This window comes from Capsicum annuum, chromosome 3, assembly GCF_002878395.1.
Source record: "Capsicum annuum cultivar UCD-10X-F1 chromosome 3, UCD10Xv1.1, whole genome shotgun sequence".
Lineage (NCBI taxonomy): Eukaryota > Viridiplantae > Streptophyta > Magnoliopsida > Solanales > Solanaceae > Capsicum > Capsicum annuum.
In genome coordinates, this window is record NC_061113.1 from 234,372,467 (window position 1) to 234,386,893 (window position 14,427).

Sequence of the window (14,427 nt, forward strand, 5' to 3'; positions counted from 1 at the left end):
ATAGTTTGACAACAAGAACTACAATAACAACAAAAGATTATATTTTACACCGAAAAGAGTAGAGAAGAAATACCAGAAATTAGGGTTTTATTCTGTCCACATTTTAAATTTAAGCAAGAAATATTAAAATTGTTAACCAATACTTGCAGAGAAGTTGGCTCAAGTCATAATTTTTTACCTGTGAAAGAAGAAATGGGACGATGAAGAACTCGAAGTTGTTGTCGCCGAAGAAGTTGGCTCAAGTTTCTTTGTTTCTTCACGTCGATTGACGGTTGAGAGTCAAAAAGAAACTCGCCCAGCTATTTGTCACTGGATCTTGAAGGAAAAATTTTTGCAGAACTATTGGTTGGAAGATGTTGAGAAAGACTATCGAGAGAGAGAGGGGAGAGAGACGGTTGGTTTGGAGGAGAGGGGTGTGGTTGATTTATATTTTTGAAAATATTAATTAAGTCCACAATTAACTTAATCAAGTTTTCTAATTATGTTTGACCCTTTAAGTTGGTCAATGTCACCAATTCTTCACTCAAGACTTAAAAGACATCTTTCCTTCAATTTTTTCTAGTGACTAACAAGGTTTGAGCGAGGAGAGATGTATGTTGGGGCCCACTTTAATGGTAGGGTGATATTTAATAATTTTTGCTCCATGAGCTAATTTATGAGATTAAATTAAATTTAATATTTCTTAACAATTAATTTATCAATAATTTAGCTGCTTTATGAGATTAAGTTAAATACATTATGTTGGATTTTATTGTAAAAACTTTATTTATTAGTATGAAAATTTGAGTTGTCTAATTTAAAGCTTCAAAATATTTTTGATAAAAATTAGATAATCTTTCCTTTTTAAAAACATAATTTTGTACATTTTATTTCACAATCTCCAATATTGTTTTAAGTGAAAACAAAATTATAGAATTTACTTTTTTTTTGGGGGGCGCCAGAAAATTTTGAAGATCAAATGCTTTAGGAGCTGTTTGGTAGGGTGTATAAAAATAATGTTGAATATGGTGTATTAATAATGTTTGCGTTAGTAATACTTGTGTTAGTTATGCTTGCATTAATTATGTTGGTATTGTTTCTTATACATTATTTGGTTTGATGTATATATCTTACATAATTTCTATAAAAGAAATCTTTGTTTACAAAAATATCCTTTTTTGACTTTGTACACTTTCTCTGCAACAAAAGTTTTTTCTCTTTAAAATTTTACTTGCTCATTTTTTTCGCATAATAAAATTAAATAATTGTTAGCATTGCTTAAATACCTTTGTCTTTGCGCATGAAAAGTTATATCAAAAAATTTAACATAGCCAAAATAAAAATAAAATACAAATATAGAATCAAGGAATAGTCTCAAGAATTTTTTTTGAGAGGGAAGATTCACTGTTGCAAATTCTTTTGAGAGGGAAGATGAGAAGATTCATTGTTGTAAATTAAAATGACGGGAAAATAAATTATAAAATATTTTTAGAGGGAAATTGAGAGGTATTAAGGTCATTTAACAAGTTAATGCATGTGTTTAAAGACTTTGCATTACTAATAAATGAAAAATAGTGTGTATTACCAATACACACATCAATACACAATAAAGTGTATAACTATACATAACCAAAAAAATTTATCAAATAAGATATAAATAATATACATTAATTAATGCGTTCGTTATTTTTTTTTGATACACTCTACCAAATGACCCTTAGTGGCCTATGAGCCACACTCCTAATGCTTACGTAACCAAAGGAATTGCTAACTTACGACACAACTTCAAAGCATTATTTATCAAAAGGTTCACCTCATGGATAAAATTTGAATTTGAGTAGCTCACTAAAAAATAATTTAAAAGGCAATTTTACTTTTTGTCTTTTACTATATTTTAAATTTTCGAGTGGGTGCGCCCTTGGCTTAAGGATGTGAAAAATAGACCAAATGTCATATTTGAACTCGAAGTAAAAACAACGATGAAATTACAATTCTCATTCAATAGGCAATTTGATTTTGTTTTCATGTGGCAAATATCCATCTTAATTGTACTCACAAAATTGTCCTTCGAGGACATCCGATAAAATTGAAACGATACAGAGAAGATTAGCATGGTCCCTGCGCAAGGATGACACGCACAAATCGAGAAATAATCCAAATTTCCAGCAAGGACAACCCGGGCAGTGCAGGAGGAGGTGGCCTACTAAGGAATCACCTTGAAAAGTTGATCATGACAGTCACTGCCTACTTTAGTTCATGCTCCAATAACTTAGCAGAAATTAAGGCTACTATTATTGAAATGAAATGGTGTTTAGGCAATGGATATCGCAAAAATCACTGTCGAATCTGATTCACTACCTATCATCCAGATGATCACTGGAAAACTCAAAAGCTCTTGGCAACTAAAGAATGAACTCAGGCAAATCTTGACTATGAAATCTCGAGGTCAATTCAGTTCATCCACACTCTTCGTGAAGGCAACACCACAACTGATCTTCTCGCAAATTGAGAGTACTAAAAGGAACACCTTCTTCAATGAGGCGACAAACTTGCCCACTCAAATTATATCTACTTTGAAGGATGACATTAAAGGCTCTTTGAAATTTAGAATTCGAGCCAAGAAAGGCTCTTTCATCTTTGATTCAGGCTGAGTACTTAGTTTACTACTAAAGGTGCTTAGTAGCCTCTCTTTTTGTGAACTTAGTTGTTAAAGGAGAGATCCTCCTAATTTATTTTGTGCTTAGATCAAATTGTATGAGTGTTCTACACTCAAACTTTATATTCTTGAGATTTAAAAATATATCCGCCTCTTTGTACTCTTTTTGATCAATCATAAAATAAACTCCCCATGTGAGAACCTTCACCAAAAAAAAAAATAGATGGGCCAAATGCTTCCCATCACCAAGTTAGTTATCCTTAAGATAACTAATAACTGGACATTAATAGAAGAAGTTATGTTTGAGTACTAAATACATAAATTAATTTGCGTGGTTACAGTGGCCAACAGATATTACCAACAATTATTGAATACAGTGGGCAAAGCGTGGGAAAACATATAGTAGTAGCTGTTGGCTTCAAGTACGGCCAAAACTAGACATTGATGGATGTATTTTGGCTATTGAGTAACCTTTAAAGCTACTCTTGATTGATGAGGGGTCGTTTGATATGTGGGGTGAAACACACAAGATATTTCATCAATTGGGATATTTAGTAATTTTAGGACTAATTAGTACTAAAAGCCAAATACAATATAAATAATTTTATATTTTATATTAAAATTGTAATTATAATCCTACCAATAAAACGACTATACATAAGAATAAGAATAAAAATATGAAAAGTCATGATTCCAAATTGACCCAAAGTAACCACACAAAAAAAGACACTATTCTACCATGTTATTACCGCAAATACAAATACAATAATCTTAATATTCCAATATTATTTTTAATTTGAAAGGAATTCGAGCAAGACAATCAAATATCTAATTATTTCTGGAGGTAAATATAATCAAATATTCTTCAGGGACTTCTGAATAAAAATTATATTTATGAAAATAATTAAATATAAATTAAAAATTTGAATATTTACATAAAATTAAAGAATAATAATCAAAAAATAAATTATTTGACATATAAGTCATGTATTTTGTGTTTCAATTTATGTGGTCTATTTCACTTCTTGAATTAAACAACATTTTGTTTTGACCCGGAGGAAAAAGGCTCACTTCATGTGTCTAGAGATTAGTTCTCAAATAAAACTAATCTAACACGAGATTTACCTGTTTTTTCGTAAGTTTGTTTACTTGTAATGGAGACAACAGTAACATTCCATAAAGTACATTGATAAAAAGTGCTGTTTTTTTTATATGCATAAACCATTGGCTTCAGGCAGTGGCAGAAAATTACACTTTATCTGTTCTTTTTTTTTTTTTCTACAGAAGTCCACCATTGTGGATTATGGGGTTAAGGCAATGACCTCGATCTGTATATTATCAAATAACATAAGTACATGAAGGAGGACATAAATCATAGCCTCCAGAATAAAATGAGAGAAGTAAAATGTTATCCTAGAGGACATCTTCTTCTCTTAAGAGATCTGACAGTAAGGCCAAAAATATGCTATAAACATGGTTAGCATAATTATATAATAATATATACTAAGCATCATTAATAACAAAATGGTTACTCTTTGTCTTGAATCTGAAATTTGGTATACCGAGCTTTTCAAGATTTAAAAAGGCTTTGGCAGAATCCGGTAGTAGGTTGACAGAGTTCATGATAATATTGCCGGAAATAGATTCACCATAGTTAGCCAAGAGATCAGCAAGTTTGTTTCCTTCTCTGTAAGTATGAACAAAAATAAAATTGGCTTTGCTAGAGAGTTGATCAATGATGTAGTAAATCTTCCACGGTGGTTTCATTTTGTTGTTCATCATATCGATAATGATTTGTGAATCAGCCTCGATGATAACATTAGATAATCTCATGCTGATGTAGATCTTGATGCCTTGAAGAATGGCTTTGGCCTCTGCTACGTTATTACTGCATATCCCATAGTTCTCAGCAAAAGCCAAAACAACCTCACTATTTCTGATAATCCCTCCACCACCTACGCTGCTCGGGTTGCCTTTACTGCTTCCGTCTGTATTGAGTTTGAGCCATCCACTGGTTGATTTTTTCCACCTGATTAATTTATTGATACCAATTTGTTTGGCCAACTCAACATATTTACACAAATCAATCCAGTTAGAAGAAAAATTAAGGCCAGGAAAGTGACAACTAAGAAGCATTACCATCATATTACAAACCTGTCTAATAATGGATCTGGAAGACATATGTCTATTCTCAAACTTTGTCTTACATCTACTTTTCCAGTTTTTCTAGCAAATAATGAAAGGTAAACATTGAATAAACAAAGCATGAATTTTGTTCTTAGTTTTAGAAAACCACCACGACATAAGGATCTGTCTAATGTCACCAAATCTAACGTTAATGCCACATGTTTGGCTAAAGTAAGACCAAACTTATTCGACAATGTTGCTTTGGCAAAAAAAATAAAGAGAATTCTCTTCTTTGTGGATTAAACAACAGCAACACATAGAAGGATTATTACCTTTAAATCTCCTCACTGCAACATCAGTAGAAATATTATCATGAATCAATCTAAAAATAAAAAAAGGAAATTTTGAATGGGAGCCTCCTATGTCATATCATAGAGGAAGTGAAGGAGTAAGCTCTTTGAATCCTTAACTTATGCCAAGCTGTCTTACAGGAGAAAATTCCTTTAGTATCAATAGTCCAAATTGGCCAATCATCATAGTTATAATGGATATTCACCTGTTTAATATTATCAACAATATAGAAAGAAAGCTCCTCAATGAGTTTTGGGATGTTCCAGCCCCTCTCATAAAAAAATGGTTCACCATAATTCTTTTAGAGGCATTGCAATAATTAATTAGTTTAGCAAGCGAACATTTGCCAGTCCAGTTATCCCACCAAAATAAGATATTTCCTTTATCGACTTTCTAAAGAATGATGTTTTCAAGATCACCTTTGATATTCATGAGCCTTTTTCAATTATGAGATTTCTTATAAGAACATTTCCTGTAAACAGGGTGCTTTCTTTTGCAGTATTTAACATTCAAAAGGTCCCGAAGCAAATTATGATTAGTCCTAAAGTTCCACCAATCCTTGACAGAAAAGGTAGAACAAACATCCTTTAAGGATATAACTCCAATACCCCCCCCCCCCTTTAGAGTAGGATAGCAAACATCTTGCCAAGCTATCCAATGACGTTGGTTCTTATTGTCCTTATGTCCCCAAAAGAAATTAACAATTATTTTCTCAATTTGGGATAGAACGGTCATGGGGGGATATGATACAGATAATAAATGAAGGGGAAGAGGATAGAGGACAACTCTGATAAGGGTGGTTTTACTTCCAAAAGAAAGTAGTTTACATTGTCATCCTTATAATTTGTTGGATACTTTAGCAACCATGTTGTTGTAATATACAATCTTATTTTTTCTTTTATAAATGGGACAACCAAGATAATGCAGCGGGAATTGAAGTTAAGAGAATCCAGTTATGTTTTGAACATCAGTTATGCAGTCAACTGAAAAGTTTGAAGACACTATAAAACCTGATTTTCTTCTATTGATCATTTGCCCATAAATCTTTTCATAGGTATCCAATTTTGACATCATTAAATTGAGGGAAGGAAGATCACCTGAGGAAAATAAAATAGTGTCATCAGCATAACATAAATGAGTAATTAGGGCTCTTTTTATGTCATAAGAGTAGGCGATAAAGCCTTCATTAGGGAGGTTATATAGAATAATAGAGAGAATTTCAGCACTAATAATAAAAAGTGAAGGGGATAAGGGATCTCCCTATTTTAGACCTCTTCTAGAGTTGAAGAAGTCATATTTGGTACCATTTAAATTGATGGAATATCATACATTAGAGATGAGTCTCCAAATTCAGTCAATCCATAAGTTAGAAAAACTCATTCTCCTCATGGCCGAGCAAAGAAACTTCCAGTCCACCCTGTCATAGGCTTTTTCCATATCCAATTTCAAAATAATATTACCGTATTGATGGGGTTGATTAATATTGTGAATTATTTCTTGAGTCAAGATGATGTTTTCTGAGATAGACCTCCCTTTAGTAAAACCAGTTTGGTAGGGAGAAACTAGCTTCTGCATCATAGGAGTTAGTCTCTGACTCATAAGTTTAGAAATGATTTTATTAGAAAAGTTGCTAAGACTAATAGGTCTGAGGTCAAAAAAATACTGAGGTGGCTCAATTTAGGAATCATAATAAGTCAAGTATGAGTAAGTGATCTAGGAAGAGAGGTGCCGGCAAAAAAATCAAGAATCCTGTGTAAAAGGCCCCCTTTGATAATATCCAAGCATGCATGGTAGAATTTACTAGAAAAACCATCTGGCCCCGGTGCACTGTGTGCTCTCATAGAGAAAATGACATCCTTCAGTTCATCCATGGAGGGTGGTGCCAACAACAGAGTGTTCTCCTCATTATTTATTATTTTCGGAATGTAATTCATGACAGTGTCATCCAAAAGGATGTCTTCCTTAGTGAATTGTTTCTCAAAGAATTTGATAGCCTGTTGAGCAATATTATCATCACTACTGATCCAATTTTCGTGCTCATCATGAATTCTTGTGAGGTTTAGCCTCCTTTTCCTCCCTTTCACAATGGAATGGAAGAACTTCAAATTGACTTCTCCTTCAACAAACCATTTAATACCAAACTTTTGTTTTCAGAAAGATTCTTCTTTCTTGTAAGCTCTGATCAATTCACCATTGGCTTGATTAAGATCCGCCCTATTCATCTCAGAGTTATCACTAATAAACTGAGTTTCCAGATCGGTAACTTTATCTTCCAGAGATTTGATTGATGTAAAGATATTACCAATCGTATTCTTAGACCAGGCTGAATATTTTGGAAGTGTTTTTGAGTTTAAGGTGGAATTTTCAAAGAGGAGAACCTTCCACCTCCATATTCCAAACTTTCTCAATAATGTTTAGGAAATCTGGCTTATCAGTCCAAAAGTCAAGGAACCTAAAGTATTTAATAGGAGTATTGTGAGAATTGTTAGCCGTGATGAGCAGAGAACAGTGATTTGAGCCTGTCATGATCAGATGGTTAATGTTGGTATTGTCAAACGTACTACCCCATAGATGATTTGTGAGAGCTCGATCTAATCTTTGATAAACTCCTCTGTTTGGAGATCAACCATTACACCATGTAAAAGGAGAACCAGTATAGACTGCATTTAGAAGTTCACAATCCATGATATAATGAATGAAATCCATACTTTTAGGCATTCTATGGAGAGAGCCACCTTAAAATCTCTAGCGATTAACCAAGGGAGGTTATAATTATCATTAATACTTCTGAGTTTATTTCAAAGGTCATCTCTAAGATGAGCATCACATTTGGCATAGACATGCGAAATCAAAAGAGGGTTACCCTTGATGGTGATAGTGCAAGTAATCTGTTGATCATCCTCTTCACTAATTATGCAATCGTATTGGAGTCCCAAAAAAGCCAAATTTGACTGTTGCAGTTGAAAAGAGCAAATTGGTAGCCAAGAATCCTCTTGTATTTGTCCAGCCTATTATCCTTATGGAAAGGTTCAGCAAGGGTAATAATAGGGAGATTTTCAAATTTTAGATGTTGTATAAGTCTCTCTAGATCACCGTTAGAGTTTATGCTCCTAATATTCCAATATAAAGACTTAAACATAATCAATATTGTTTGAGAGATTACTCTTTTGGATCCTTTTGGATTATTGATTTTGTTGATAGTTCCCTCTTTCTCTGTGTAAGCTGCCACCTCTTCCTCATCCTCTTCCTTTAGGAGATGGTGTCCAGATTCAATGGCATTATCAAAGGTGGAGCTAACAACAACATCAACCAGGGCGTGAGGACTAAAGAATTCAGTCAAATTTTCAGCATGCTCATCACTAGTGGTTTCTTCACTTTCCAAGCTAGCATATTCGCCAATAGCGTTAGAGCTCTCCTCTTGATCTACATAATTGGGATCATCAGAGTTATCCTCATCGTTAGACGAGATCTACTGGAATTTATCCAGCGTGGTGCCACTTATCAATTTTAAATAGTTTTTGTGAACTTCATAAGATTCAATGCCCTGCTTACGATTCTTGTCTTGCAATTGGTCAGTGTTCTTTTTATTAGAGGTAATAGCTAGCTCGGTACCACCATGACTATCCATTTGGGCCTGATCTTCACGAGTAGGAGTATTAACAATGTTTGTATGTATAACAGAATTAGAAAGAGCATTCATCGGATTGGTATTCACATTCAGAAGGGAGCTAGAAGTATTTTCTATTTGAGCAGGGCTTTCTCCCTTTTCTGATCGACCCTTGACAGTATTTTTCACTTGATTCTCAGGGTTATTTTGAGTAAGGTCTGTGGAGATTGTATCAGTTATCATTTGAGATTTGTTCGAAATTGCATTTTGAGAGGAATTCTGATTTCTTCTTTTTTTGTTCACCTTATTTCTTATATTTTTACTAGGATCAAAGGTGTTGGTCTAGCCCACTCTACCAGAAATGCCAATACCCTTTTCTTTGCCAGGGACATGCACAAGGGTAGGGAGTTTGTTGTTATCATAGGTTCCTTTATAATGACGCCTTTGTTTTTATTCGGATGATGAGAGTCATTCTCCATATGGGCCCCATTACTTTGAAAACTCTTATCCTATTGTTTATAGATTCTTTTGTCATTCGATCTTTTCTTTTTGTTGACAGTCTGGAAACCATCGTCATTAACTTTATCTTTCTCAAGTGTAGCTTTCTTTTCCTTGTTATTTTGTTTCTTCTTTTGCATTTTGATCCTCTCATCCCTAGCTTTTTTCCTGCACTAAGATTCAAGGTGACCTTGTATTTTGCAGTAAAGGTAATAGCTGGGAACTTTTTCATATTCTATATTGATCTATTTACCATCTTCAGAACCATCAGGTCTCTTGAAATCGAGCCAAATTTGATCTAATTTAGGTTTGAGGAGGTATATTTCCACCTTGACTTTTGATGCATTACCTCTCGACTTGGAATAAGTAGCTTGGTTAGGTGCAATTTCCACTCATACATCTCTGACAAGCTTAGAAATGATATTCCATTTGAAAAGATGCCAAGGAAGTTGGTGTATAAGAATCCATACTGGGACTATGGATGTTTCTTCTTTAAGATTAAAATCAGTTGTCCATTTAAGAATTTTCATTGGTAAATCTCCAATGTCAACAAATTCTTTGAAGAGAATATGATTATAGTTAACTTCATTAGAGAAATCAATATAAACATGTCGATGATAGAAAAATGCAATCTTCACCGATCCAATCAAATGGAACTATCTAATGAAAACTTTCCTGATCTCATTCATAGATGGTTTTCCTCTGTAAAACTTGCCTATCAGAGTGAGTTTACATTCTTGGGCCAATTTGACAAAATAGTCCTCGGCTGAGAAATAGATAACTAGTTTACCAAGGTGAGTGCTATGGAGAATGTCAATTTGCTGCACCTCTTCATTGAGATTAGGAAGTTTTGCTTGGAAAGCAGCCGCAAACGTAGGCTTCAAAACTATAAGATCAGTATTTTTGTTGCCCGAATTGGCGTTGCTTCTATTTGTGGGGTTTTGAATTTTTTTCTTGTTGCATGTCCTCTGGGATGGCACCTTGATGTTGAGCGGTTGTCTGAGCTGAAAGATTATTTTTTTGGGACATAATCAGTTGAGGTTGGTTATTGATGGGGATTTGACAATAATATTTTCTTTGTGGTGGAGGATCGAAATTTGATGAGATTTTTGGTTGGGGATGGCTTTGATTCGGTGTTAAGTTGGTGGGAGAGGTTGGGTTATTAATAATTTGGGTGGTATTGGAGGAATTTTCGACAATGTTTTTGGTGATGATTTCAGTGATATTGGGGTTTCATGATGGCAGAGATAATCCCGTTCTGGTGGCCGCGGTAGGGGGGTTGGGGATAGGCTGAGTTGTCGAGACATTATTGGGCAAGGAGGGAGGGTCTTGGGTGGCGTTGGGGAGCGGGGTGTAAGCATAAAACGGATTATATAAACTTAAACAATCTTATACATAAACAATCCTATTCATAATCCTTTGTATTATTCAAGAACGTTGGACTTAATGATTTTCACATACACTTAATAACAGTAATTTAATAAAGAATTACTTATTTGAATTCTTCATGGTTTTTGCGAAAGCAAAAGCGTAATAACAGAAGCACTGAACTATTTCTCTCTCTTTACCTTACTTTCAGAATAATTGTGATAGAGCTTATTCTTCTTTTGGTAGATAGAGGACCCCTTTTATAATGGGAATAGTCAGTTATATTTTCACGTTCTATCAACGTGATTGGTGGATACAATCATTATCCTACTAGGAGACAGTAATTGTGGATACAATCTTACTAGGAGTCAGTAATTGTCCTACTAGGTAACTTTCCATATAGATTAAGGATTTAACTTATTCAATTATTATTAAACCAATAAATAAATTAATTATGTGGGCCATATAAATTAACATTCTCCCACTTGGCACACACAATGTTAATTTAATGGTTTAATAGGTACGCCAATCATGTGCACTATTAACGTTAAATTCAACATCATTTGTCATCGTTAAATAAATCAACTAAAACGAGTCATAGCGGTTGTACGTTCCTTTACTTGACATAGTTCCTTCCATGTATTACAATATTAGTCTATTACCTAACATAACCTTTCAAATACATAATAGGTCCAACGATAATACTTAGAATACTTTATCTAAGTCAGAACCTGCTATCATCATTCACAATATTATGTATACAAAAGAAAACAGGTAACAACAGAAACATATATAATTTGATCTCAAAGTGTCAATTACATAAACATAATAAAGACTTTACATAAAATCATTCATTGCTATCAATAAGACCCATTCTTTCAATATGTTCAATAAATGTTTTGGGCGGTAATCCTTTTGTCAAAGGATCAGCAATCATAAGCTTGATGCTAATATGTTCAATTGACACTTTATGTTTCTGGACTTCTTCTTTAACCGAAAAGTATTTCAATTCCATATGCTTAGAACCTTTTGAATACTTATCATTTTTAGAGAAGAAAACTGCGGCAGTATTATCACAATAGATTTTCAGCGGTCTGACTATATTGTCGACTAGTCCAAGTTTTGAAATAAAATTTCGTAGCCAATTAGCCTAGACTGTGTCCTCAAAGCATGCCATAAACTTAGCTTCCATAGTGGATACAACTGTAACAGACTGTTTCGCACTCTTCCATGATATTGTTCCTCCACCTAACAGAAACAAATATCTAAATGTGGAGTTTCTTGTATCCACACAACCAGCATAATCTGAATCTGAACATCCAACCACATCTAGATGATCAGATCTTCTATAAGTGAGCATATTATCTTTCGTTCCTTGTAAGTATCGCAACACTTTCTTTGAAGCCTTCCAGTGATCCATTCCAGAATTACTATGATATCGACCTAGCATTCCAACAGTAAAACTGATGTCTGGTCTTGTACATGTTTGGTCATACATAAGACTCCCAACTATTGATGCATAAGGAATATCTTTCATTTGCTTTTGTTCCAAGTCATTCTTTGGACATTGATTGAGACTAAACTTATCTCCTTTTTGAATTGGAACGGGGCTTGATGAGCATTTTCCATTCTAAATCTCTCTAATACATTATTAATATAGGTTTTCTGAGATAATCCCAACAATCCTTGTGATCTATCTCAAAATATTTCTATTCCAATCACATAGGATGCCTCACCCATATCTTTCATTTCAAAGTTATTAGAGAGATATTTCTTGGTATCATGCAACAAACCAAGATCATTAGTAGCAAGCAAGATGTCATCAACAAGCAAGACTAACATAATAAACTTACTCCCACTAACCTTCAGATATATACACCGGTCAACAGTGTTTTCCTTAAATCCAAAGGTGACAATTGTTTCATTAAACTTAAGATACCATTATCGGGAAGCTTGCTTAAGTCCGTAAATTGACTTCTTAAGTTTATACACCACGTGTTCCTTTTCTTTAATAGAAAACCCCTCAGGTTGATTCACATAAACTTATTCCTCCAAATTTTCATTTAGAAAAGCCGTTTTCACATCTATTTGATGTAGCTCTAAGTCATAATGAGCTACCAAGGCCATTATAATTCTGAGTGAATCTTTTTTAGAGACAGGTGAAAACGTCTCTTTATAGTCAATGTCATCTTTTTGAGTAAAACCTTTGGCAACAAGTATGGTCTTGTGACGTTCGAGGTTGCCAATTGAGTCGCGTTTGGTCTTAAAGACCCATTTACACCGAACTCTTTTGCAACCTTCGGGTAATTCAACAAGGTCCTAAACTCATTTTGTTCCATACATTTTAACTCATCTTTCATAGTATTTATCCATTTATCAGAATTGTTGCTTTCAATGGCTTGTGAAAATGAAACTGGATCATCATCAATTTCCAAGTCAGTTTCTGACTCATGTAGATATACCAAATAATCATCAGAAATAGTAGATCTTCTTTGTCTTTGAGATCTTCTTGATGCTACTTCTTGTGGTTCATCTACTACAGGTTCATCAATTATGGCTTCATTAGTAGGAATATTAATTTGTTGTTCTTGTTGATTACTTTGTTGTACAACATCTTCAGGAACAACAAATTTAAAAGAAGTATAAGGTAGAGAAATTCGCACCCTAACTTCTTTAATTTTCACATTACGTGGTTCTTCACTCCCACTAACTTCGCCATTCTCAATGAATCTAGTGTTTCCAGTTTCAACTATTCTCGTACTATGATTAGGACAGTAAAATCTATACCCCTTTGATTTTTTTGGATAACCAATGAAGAAACCACTGATTGTTCTTGAATCCAGATTCTTTTCTTGTGGATTATAACTCTAACTTCTACTGGAAAATCCCAAACATGCAGGTGCCTCAAACTAGGTTTCCTACCAGTCCACAGTTCAAAAGGTGTCTTTGAGACTGCTTTACTAGGAATCCTATTTAGCAAGTAAATGGCAGTCCTTAAAGCATACATCTATAACAAAAGAGGTAAAGATGAATTACTTAACATACTTCTAATCATATCCATTAATGTACGATTACACCTTTCTGCCACACCATTTTGTTGTGGTGTGCCAGGCATTGTGTATTGAGAACATATGCCATGCTTTTCGGGGAATTTAGCAAATGGACCTGGGTGTTGTCCACTTTCATCATATCTTCCATAATATTCACCACCTCTGTCAGAACTGATTATTTTCACCTTTCTATCTAGTTGTCTTTCAACCTCAGTAATAAATACCTCTAAGGCATTAATCGCTTGAGATTTTTCATGCAATAAATAGATATATCCATAACGTGAAAAGTCATCAATAAAAGTGATAAAATATTTTTATTTATTGAAAGATGTGATATCAAAAGGACCACATATATCAGTGTGTATAATTTCAAGAAGTTGTGTGCATCTTCTGGCTCCTTTCTTTGTGTGTTTTATTTGCTTTCCTTTAATACAATCTACACAAATATTAAGGTCAGTAAAATCTAAATCTGAAAGAATTTCATTCTTAACTAATCTTTCCAGCCTTTCTTTAGATATGTGACCTAAACGTTTATGCCACAAGTAAGTAGATTGTTCATTCACCAAACTTTGTTTGGTATCAACATTATGATGCAGAGTTAAGAGTGTTTTAGTAAAAAGATTATCAAGATTCATTTTGTATAAATTATCTCATTGGTACTGGTACTCTTTGTGATAATTTATACAAAATGAATCTTGATAATCTTTTTACTAAAACACTCTTAACTCTGCATCATAATGTTGATACCAAACAAAGTTTGGTGAATGAACAATCTACTTACTTGTGGCATA

At 33.8% G+C, this 14,427-nt stretch overlaps 1 non-coding gene across 1 annotated transcript; it reads left to right on the plus strand.

The window, feature by feature from the left end:
• The first annotated feature begins 2,041 nt into the window (after positions 1-2,041).
• Positions 2,042-2,143, plus strand: LOC124897503. Its single transcript, XR_007054218.1, has one exon. It is a non-coding gene; the product is annotated as a U6 spliceosomal RNA (small nuclear RNA).
• Positions 2,144-14,427: the final 12,284 nt, after the last annotated feature.